Here is a 9,756-nt window from a genome sequence, read left to right as displayed (position 1 = left end):
CAGCAACCTCTTGGTAATGAGGCAAGGCTTTTCCCACTAAGCCACCAAGTCTCTTACACAACAGCTTTTACTTAGAGGATTTGTCTTGAAGATTGAAAGCCAGCCATTGGCTCCCAGGCACATTCCTAAACTTTGGCCAAACGAGGCCCTCCTCAAGTGGTCCAAGTTTAGGCTGATCATTTACAAAAGCAGAAAGTACACCACTTAAGGTCTTGTCAAGGGTGAGGTGTGGTTGATTCGTCCCAAACTGGGATTCTAAAATTCCTAAGCCTTGGCTTTGTGCGATAAGCAGGAGGTGCTGTATGAGGGGGCGGAGTTAGGATGTTTCTAAGGGCCTGGGATCGCATTGCTAGACTTGTGGGGTCCAAAATTCTGGTCCTGGAGATGGATTCCTGGCTCAGACACACCAGATTCCACTCAGCTGTTCATTTCCAGGTCCAGTGGGTCAGATAGAGCAGGGAAATCGGCTAACCGTGCAGTGCTATATGCTGGCACCCGCTGCCCATCCCTGGCCTAGAGCTTGAAATATCTGTCTAAACAAACACCAGACCCAACTGTGCATCTTGGGTTTGCTCAAGTTCAACCCACTTCTCAAATCTCCAATCTCGAACAGATTAGGACCTGCATCAACACCGGCTTGGTTTTTCCACCCTGCCTCGTTTTCATTCCGGTCCACTGGAAGTTCTTGTCCTGTTGGTAACAAGCTGCACAAGGTCAACCTAGGTTTGGAAAAACGGTTATGAATAAAACAGCAGGTTCAGGCTGGGGTCGGACAGAGGTTTGTTGGGCTTCTGTTGGATCCCAAAAGGCTTCAAAACTTGCAGTGGGCCGAAGTCCAGCCAGCTGAAGGGTCATAGTCCCGTAATCCCGCTCTTCAAGAATATTAAACGGCTCAGCTGAAAATCCTGAAAAAAAAAACAACTCTAGGAAATGTAAAAAATACTAGGTGCTATGATTACGCAAAAAACACACATCTCCATTTGAGCTGTTTTTCACTTTTTGACATGACGTGAATCTGACAGTTGTTCCGTACATTGTATCATAATTTCATGATAAATGGACCAATAGAAATGCTCCAAATATATACATGGAATCAACTCTTTTTCCATTGAACGTTAAGTAGGTCTTTTACTGTAAAGTTGCTGTTAGTGAGGTAAACCTCGAAACCTGATTCGTCAATGAATCGATTCATATGAAGCAGTGATTCGACACATTGTTTTGAAGTCTGTATCATAATGAAAGAGTCATGTGACTGTCCCGACTGTCGCTACGTCACACTATTTCGAAACGTTTCCAATCATCATCATGTTTTGACCCTAAATGCTTCTAGGAGAGCTGGAAAACCGTGATTGTCAACATGACACATGACAACATTGCCACGTCCTCGCAAACTAGCAAAACGCAACGCAACTATTTTCTCTAAAAAAAAAATATATATATATATATACTCATTTTATTCTTTTGCAAACCATAAACACAACATGATGCCATAAAACACTTGTTTATTAAAAACATCCTGTTCTCAGCACAATTACGTCTGTTTTTCATGACTATATTTATTTAAATATGAGACAAAGTCTAGGAAGTAAATCTGCGCCATCTGACAAAAAACTCTAAGTCCAATTTTGCTGTTTTTGACTTTGGGACATGATGTGAATCTGGCTGGTTACATTGCATCAGAATTTCATGATGAATGAACCAATAGAAATGCTCCAAAATGAGCTGGAATCAATTCTTTCTGCATTGACTTTATCCTTTCTCCTGTAAAGTTGGCGTTACAAGGTTTTTGTGTGACAGCGACAATATGGTATTTAAATTTAGACATTTGTGAAACATTCTTTCCCTCGAATAGACGTTTGATTTCACAATCACAAACACACATGGACGGAGGTTGTTGTTTTAACCACTGACTGGCCACCAGAGGCCACTGTGGAGCGACAATTTAAACGTGGTTGGTGTGGCGCAACAGATAACACCACTACCTGCCAGTGAGCTACCTCACCATGTGGGGGACTGGGGTTCGATTCCCAGTCTGGGTGGCTATACTGCGCTACACCAATAAGAGTCCTTGGGCAAGACTCCTAACACTACGTTGGCCCACCTCTGTAATACAGGTAACCTTGTAAGTCGCTCTGGATAAGAGCGTCAGCTCGCTCGGCTTGTTGTTTGGGTGCATCGGCTCAAGGGAACAATCTTCTAAGCACGGTAAAGTACTATTTGGACAGGATCTGCTTTTCTTAGACTGGTGAGGTACTGCAATTGTACCACAGGAGCCCTGTAAGGTTCGATTCTGGGTAGATATTAATATTTAGCACCACTTCTGTGACATTTCTGATAAGGATAAGCCAATAAAACCGTCCTTTTCAGCAGAACAGCATGAAGAGAAAATGCTTGGGCTGTGTAAATTACCCTGGACTGAACCGAAAACTCCATTTACACACTGCTGTCACACCGCAAACACATGCAGCGGCAGTGGACAGCGCCCGAACAAAGCAAGGAGTCATTCGCTCGGACACTTACAGTCGCCTATTATGATCCAACCGTCATTTTATCTTCAGAGCTGAACACTTGAGGGAGGATAATACCCATCAGCTTGAGTTGAGTCACAGAGGATAAAAGAAAAAGCTTCTTCCAGTCTCCAGACGGTACACTCGACGGAGCAATGATCCGCAATCTGGTGACAAAAAAATAGGCTATTACCCTTTATTTAGGGACAAAAATCACTGGATGAGCAGGCGTCCACAAACTTTTGCCAATATATAGTCTTAAACATAAAAGTGTTACAACAGGTTCATTTAGTAATGTCACAGAAGAACATCTGAATTGGTGAAGAACCTATAAAAATGGACTTTTTAAACTTTTTAAAGGGACAAAAGTATTGGGACACCTGCTCATTCATGGTTTCTTCTGAAATCAAGGATATTAAAAAGAGTTTCTCCTGTTTTTGTTGGAGTAACTGTCTCTACTGTCCAGGGAAGAAGTCTTTCTGCTAGAGTTTGGTGGAGCATTGCTGTAAGGATTTGATTGCAACTGTATCAAAATAAAAGCAATAAGGCTTTATACTGACATTCGGACTCCACACACCCCAATCCACTGCCTGTTCTCACCACTGCCAGAATTCAACTTACCAGAAGACCAGAACCTCCTGCTCACTAGTTCACCAGCCGTCATAGGAGTCACTTTTACAGTTCAATGTAAACGCCTAGACGTATAGAACTACGGCACACCTTAAAACTGCTGGTCTGAATCTGCTGGTGTAGAACTTTGATATCAGATTTGAGCATCCGGACTGAGTCGCATCAGTCCGAATCCGATTGTAAAGCATTTCAAACCACTTTCAAATGTTGATATTAGGTGGATTTGGACTGTCTAGACAAGCAAAACACCAGTCATAACTCATTTATCCCATCTGCCCATGCAAAGCAAATGCTGTCCAATCTCTACTGAAGGGCCAAACACCAGTCAAAACAACTAGTCAACAAACATAATACAATTAAAACCAGTAAACTGGTGATACTATACTACACAAAGGCCTAAACCAAGGCCAGTACTACAGAAACCCCACCAGAACGTCATCTATCCATCACCAGTGCTCTACAAACCTCCTGAAGTAAAGGGCATTTAAAAGGACCCTTAATGAGCCGACAACAAAACAGCTGAAGCTACTAAAAGTCCCAAGGTGAGGATGAGGGATGCGTCCTATACACCCCCTGGAGGCCATACTAGGCACATGCCACTGCAAAACACAATATTCCTGAGGTGAAAGTCCTAATGAACCTTCAATTGAAGACATACTACATGTCCAAATGTTCGTGGACACCCATTTTAATGCAGGTACATGCATACACACACACCAACAGAAGTATTACCAACAGACCAGCTAGCTTACCAGTATAGGGTATGTTTTTGATAGCTGGATGACCAGCTATCGACCACCTTAACCATCAGAGAGCAGATCAGACCTTCTGAAACATCTACCAGCCAAGGCGGGTTTTGAGGTGGGTCTTGGTTTTGGTCATTTAATAATTTTGGGATGTGTGGGGCAGTTGGGATGGGAGGAGGTTGGATAGATGATCACCACCCAACCTCCTCCCATCCCAACTGCCCAACACATCTCAAAAGTATTAAATGGAGCAAGACCCACCTTGACCCACCTCGAGACCAGCCTTGGCTGGTAAGTTGAGTGGTGATCATCTATCAAACATCCTGACCTCACTAACACTCTTTTCGCTGAATGCAATCAAATTCTCACAGCAATGCACCTGCAAGATCTACTAGAAAGGCTTCTCCCTGGACAGTAGGGACAGTTACTTCAACTAAAGCAGGAGAAACTCTTTTTAAATAGCCTTGTTTTTAATGAATGAGCAGGCGTCCCAATACTTTTGTCAATGTATTATACCATTAGAAGGCATTCAGATGCTTTGAAGAAGAAAATCTACAGAGGACATTACGCAAAGTGAATAGGTTTGCTGTGGGCTATTCTAGACGATTCCATCGTTTTCCCCCGGAGACCAAAATCGCTTAGTCACAGGACTTATTTAAATCCAGATGCTCATGGAGAACACGCAGTGGTTTTGCCTACTCTTGCAAATGCTGGGTTCTAGTCATTGTTTTGTCTTAGTTTATGTTATTGCGCAGCACTTTGGCTGGCACTTTTCTTTTAAATGGGCTATTAAATAAACATACATACCCCCCTTGTGCCGCCACGACAGGTCTGACCATTCTAGGCATGCACTCCATAAGACCTCTGAAGGCCTCCTGTGGTATCTGGCGCTGAGACAATAGCAGCAGATCCTGGAAGTCCTGGAGGTTGTAAGGTGGGACCTCCGGGAGCCTTAGGTGGCCATGACCCTGTAGGTACTGACCACTGCATACTGGGAACACCCCACCAGACCTGTCTGAAAGAGTAAGACTAGAAGATCCTACACCAATCACCCGCTACATCCCCGGCAGATGGGTCATGGATGTATGACAGGGACACAGAGGTCATCAGGTACGCACCTCCCTTCGTCCAGGACACTGCAACGAGACTCAACAGTGAAGTCTGCCGTCCCAGACCCACTTCTCTCCAAGCTGCAAACTTCATCGGATTTCCAAGGATTTCTTTTTTCAGCTGCGGGAAAAACCCTATGTAGACAGGTGTGTGCCTTCTAGAGCTGGGCGATACGGCAAAAAATAATATCACAATATTTAAAGAACATTTAAACGATATCATGACATTTTTTACGATATACGTTATTTAACGCAATATTTCCGCAAAATTTTTAAAACTGCTATCCAGATACTCTCCCAGACTAAGTACTGTGATTTTACTCAAAATATGCTGCATGCAATTGAATTAAATAGGACTGATTACACTCTTTGAAATGAAAGGTGCAGATAATCAGTGCTCTTTAAGCAAGGACAATATCCACAATACTCATAAAAGCTAAATTTATCACGATATGGAAAAAAAATAAATAAAATAAAATAAATAAATATATATATATATATATATATATATATATATATATATATATATATATATATATATATATATATATATATTGCTCTAGTGCCTTCCTTATTTATCCAATCCACTGTATTTACTGATGGTGGACTCTAATCAAGGTGAAGAAACACATGAAGATAAGAGAAATTAGAGGCCCCCAGGGCTCATTTTCAAGTGTCAAGTGATATATAATGATTTTCAAAAGGGTCTGATTATATATATACATATATACAGTCATGCCCGAAAGTATTCATACCCCTGGCAAAGTTTGACTTAAATTTACTTTTATTTAACCAGAAATTATATTTTTGCCTGGAAATGACACAGGCATCTCCCAGGAGATAACACGATGATGTACAAGAGGCATCATTGTGGGAAAAAGTATTTCTCAGCTTTTATACACATTTGAACAAAAAGTGGCATGTCCAAAATTATTCATACCCTTCTCAATAATTAATAGAAAAGCCTTTATTGGCTATTACAGCAATCAAACGCTTCCTGTAATTGCTGACCAGCTTTTTGCATGTCTCCACTGGTATTTTTGCCCATTCATCTTTAGTGATGAGCTCCAACTCTTTGAGGTTCGAGGGTCTCCTTGCCATCACCCTGATCTTTAGCTCCCTCCACAGATTCTCAATTGGATTCAAGTCAGGACTCTGGCTGGGCCACTGCAAAACATTAATGTTTTTGTCTGCTAACCATTTCTTCACCACTTCGGCTGTGTGTTTTGGGTCATTGTTGTGCTGGAATGTCCACCGGTTCCCAAGGCCAAGTTTCTCTGCAGACTGCCTGATGTTGTTGTTGAGAATCTTGATGTATTGCTCTTTTTTCATGGTGCCATTTACTGCGATCAAGTTCCCTGGTCCATTGGCTGAAAAACACCCCCAAAACATTAGGTTCCCACCACCATGTTTGACAGTGGGGATGGTGTTCTTAGGGTTGAAGGCTTCTCCTTTTTCACGCCAAATGGTGCACACATCATTGTGGCCAAACAATTCAATTTTTGTTTCATCTGACCATAAAACAGAACACCAGAAGTCTTCTTCTTTGTCCAGATGAGCATTTGCAAAGGTCAAGCAGGCTTTTGTGTGCCTTTTCTGGAGAAGTGGTGTCCTCCTTGGCCTGCGTCCGTGGAACCCAGCAGTGTGCAGTGTCCGTTGAACTGTCTGCCTTGAGATGTCGCCACCAGCAGAGTCCAGATTCACCAGGATGGCCTTGGTGGTGATCCTTGGATTTTTCTTCACCTCTCTCACTATTCTCCTGGCCAGCACAGGTGTCACTTTTGGCTTCCGACCACATCTTCTGAGATTTTCCACAGTGCGGAACTTTTTGTATTTTTTAATAATACTTTGCACTGTAGCCACTGGAACTTGAAAACATTTTGATATGGCTTTATAGCCCTTTCCTGACTTGTGAGCAGCCACAATGCACAGCCGCAGGTCCTTAGTGAGCTCCTTTGTCTTAGCCATGACTGTCCACAAACCAACTGCAGATTGGTTCCTGTTGGTCTCCTGTTGAGTTGATTAAAACAGCTGTTCCCAATGAATCAGGGTAATTAGGATGCTTTAAAACAGCTTGGACTATTTGGAATGGTATAGAACTTTGGATTTTCCCATATACTGTGACAGTTTTCAAAGGGTATGAATAATTTTGGACATGCCACTTTTTGTTCAAATGTGTATAAAAGCTGAGAAATACTTTTTGTGTCGTTTCAAGGCAAAAATATAACTTCTGGTTAAATAAAAGTAAATTTAAGTCAAACTTTGCCAGGGGTATGAATACTTTCGGGCATGACTGTATATAGACACACACACACACATATATATACATATACATACATACATTATATATTTATTTATTTATATATATATATATATATATATATATATATATATATATATATATATATATATATATATATACACACATACATATACATATAAACACATATCAGGCACACATAACGGCTCAGCACTCTGGCTTACATATATGTATGTAAGCCAGAGTGCTGAGCCGTTCTGCCTGATGAAGCCTACACCTGCTATCTCACACTACGCTTTACTTTAAGCTATATATCTGCACACACCTCTGCAGTCTGACCAAGGCTTGCTGTTACGCTGATAAGAACTATCATTAACTATCATTGCGCTGATAATAATACGCGCACAGCCATCACTGCTGCTGCTGGCCGACATCTGGTCGCCACCCACCCCCCCTTGAGGCGTATAAAAAGCTATACTTTCTGCTCAGATTCAGTCAAATGCTGCAACACTGATAGGATGCTGCCTCACAGAACAGATGGATAATGACCCCAAAACATACTGTGAAAGCAACCCAAGAGCTTCTTAAGGCAAGGAAATTGAATGTTCTTAAATGGCAGAGTCTGTAACCTCATCTCAATCCAAACTAACGAAGAAAAAGCGTCAAACAAGCAGCAAATTCAGTCAGCTGCAGTAAAAGAAACTCGGGAAACTGATGTGCATGGGCTCCAGACTTCAGACACTCACTGGCTTAAAGGATTTGCATCCAAGCATTAAAAATACTCCTAATATTTAGAATTATGTTAGTTTGTCCAATTACTTTTGGAGGTAGTATATAAAGAAATGGCCTATGTAAAACATATTGTTCCCATGTCCAAATACTTGGACTTGACTGTATAAGAAACGGCAGGTCTAAGCTAGTCGACAGTCCATTCTTATAGTTGACACGCTGGATCCAGGAAGGGGTGAATACCTGAGTGTAGTTGAGGGCAACCCCTGAAACGACACATCTGCTGGGACCTCCCAGTCAGCAGTAGTGAGCACCTACCAGGACTGTTCCAAGGATGGACAAACCACAGTCCGATGTTGGGCAGAACCGACAAAAAGGCTACTGTGGCACAAAAAAAAGTTTAGTGAAAGTTGCAGGAAGAACCAGACCGGTCAGAGTGCCCATGCTAACTCCTGTCCACCACCAAAACACCTACAATAGACATGTGAGCATCAGAACTGAAGACCATGAAGCGATGTAAGAAGGTTGCCTGGGTCACGTTTACGTCACATATATGGCCAGGTATGTGGACAACAAGGTATACACAGGTGTGCACTGTTTACCAGAGGGGATGTGCAGGACCAAGTTGGATCCACAGCAGAAATGAAAGAACTTGAAGGTCCTGCTGGAACATCTTAACACACACAAAATAGCAAATTAGTCGGTTATAATGTTTTGGCTCTTCAGAGTATACTGTATGTATAGTAACAACAACAACAACAACAACAACAACAAAATAATAATAATTGAACTATCCCGTCAATTTGACGTCAGGAAGACGTTGGACTCCAATGTCAGACAGACGTTAAACTTTAGCCAAAAGTGACTGATGTCAAGAGGCTGACGTCAAATACTCAAATAACATTGAAAAGACGTTAGGTTTTGTTTGGGAATCTAAGCCATATAGCTGTAAAAAAAAATTGGGTTGACGTCAATATTTAACGTTAGTCAGATGTTGAATTTTGGGTACTTAAGACCATGACCATTAAAAGCAACAACATATCAACGTATAACCAGCGTTTCACATTGTGCTGGCGTTAATATTATGAAGTTTACTAAAATGTTTAACTAAATGTTTTTATTTTTGATCAATATGATGTTGGAATGTAACGTTTGGAAGACGTTTCAGAGTATACTGTATGTATAGTAGCAAAAAATTATTATTTTTTTTTTAAATAATCGAACTACCCCGTCAAATTGACATCAGGAAGACGTTGGACTCCAATGTCGGACAGAGGTTAAACTTTAGCCAAAAGTAAAAAAGAGGCTGACGTCAGATACTCAAATAACATTGAACAGACGTAAAATTTTGGTTGGGAATCTAAGTCATACAGCTGTAAAACAATTGGGTTAACGTTAATATTTAACGTTAGACAGATGTTGAATTTTGGTTACTTAAGACCATGACCATTAAAAGCAACAACATATCAATGTATAACCAAAGTTTCACATTGTGACGGCGTTTACTCTTGAAGTTTACTCAAATGTTTAACTAAATGTTCTTATTTTTGGTCAATATGATGTTGGAATGTAACGTTTGGAAGAAGTTTCAGAGTATACTGTATGTATAGTAGCAAAAAATAAAAAAATTAAAAAATAATAATCAAACTATCCTGTCAAATTGACATCAGGAAGACGTTGGACTCCAACGTCGGACAGAGGTTAAACTTTAGCGAAAGTGAAAATGAGGCTGACGTCAGATACTCAAATAACACTGAACAGACGTTAGTTTTTGT

This window comes from Salminus brasiliensis, chromosome 20, assembly GCF_030463535.1.
Source record: "Salminus brasiliensis chromosome 20, fSalBra1.hap2, whole genome shotgun sequence".
NCBI lineage: Eukaryota > Metazoa > Chordata > Actinopteri > Characiformes > Bryconidae > Salminus > Salminus brasiliensis.
This window is presented reverse-complemented; position numbering follows the sequence as displayed.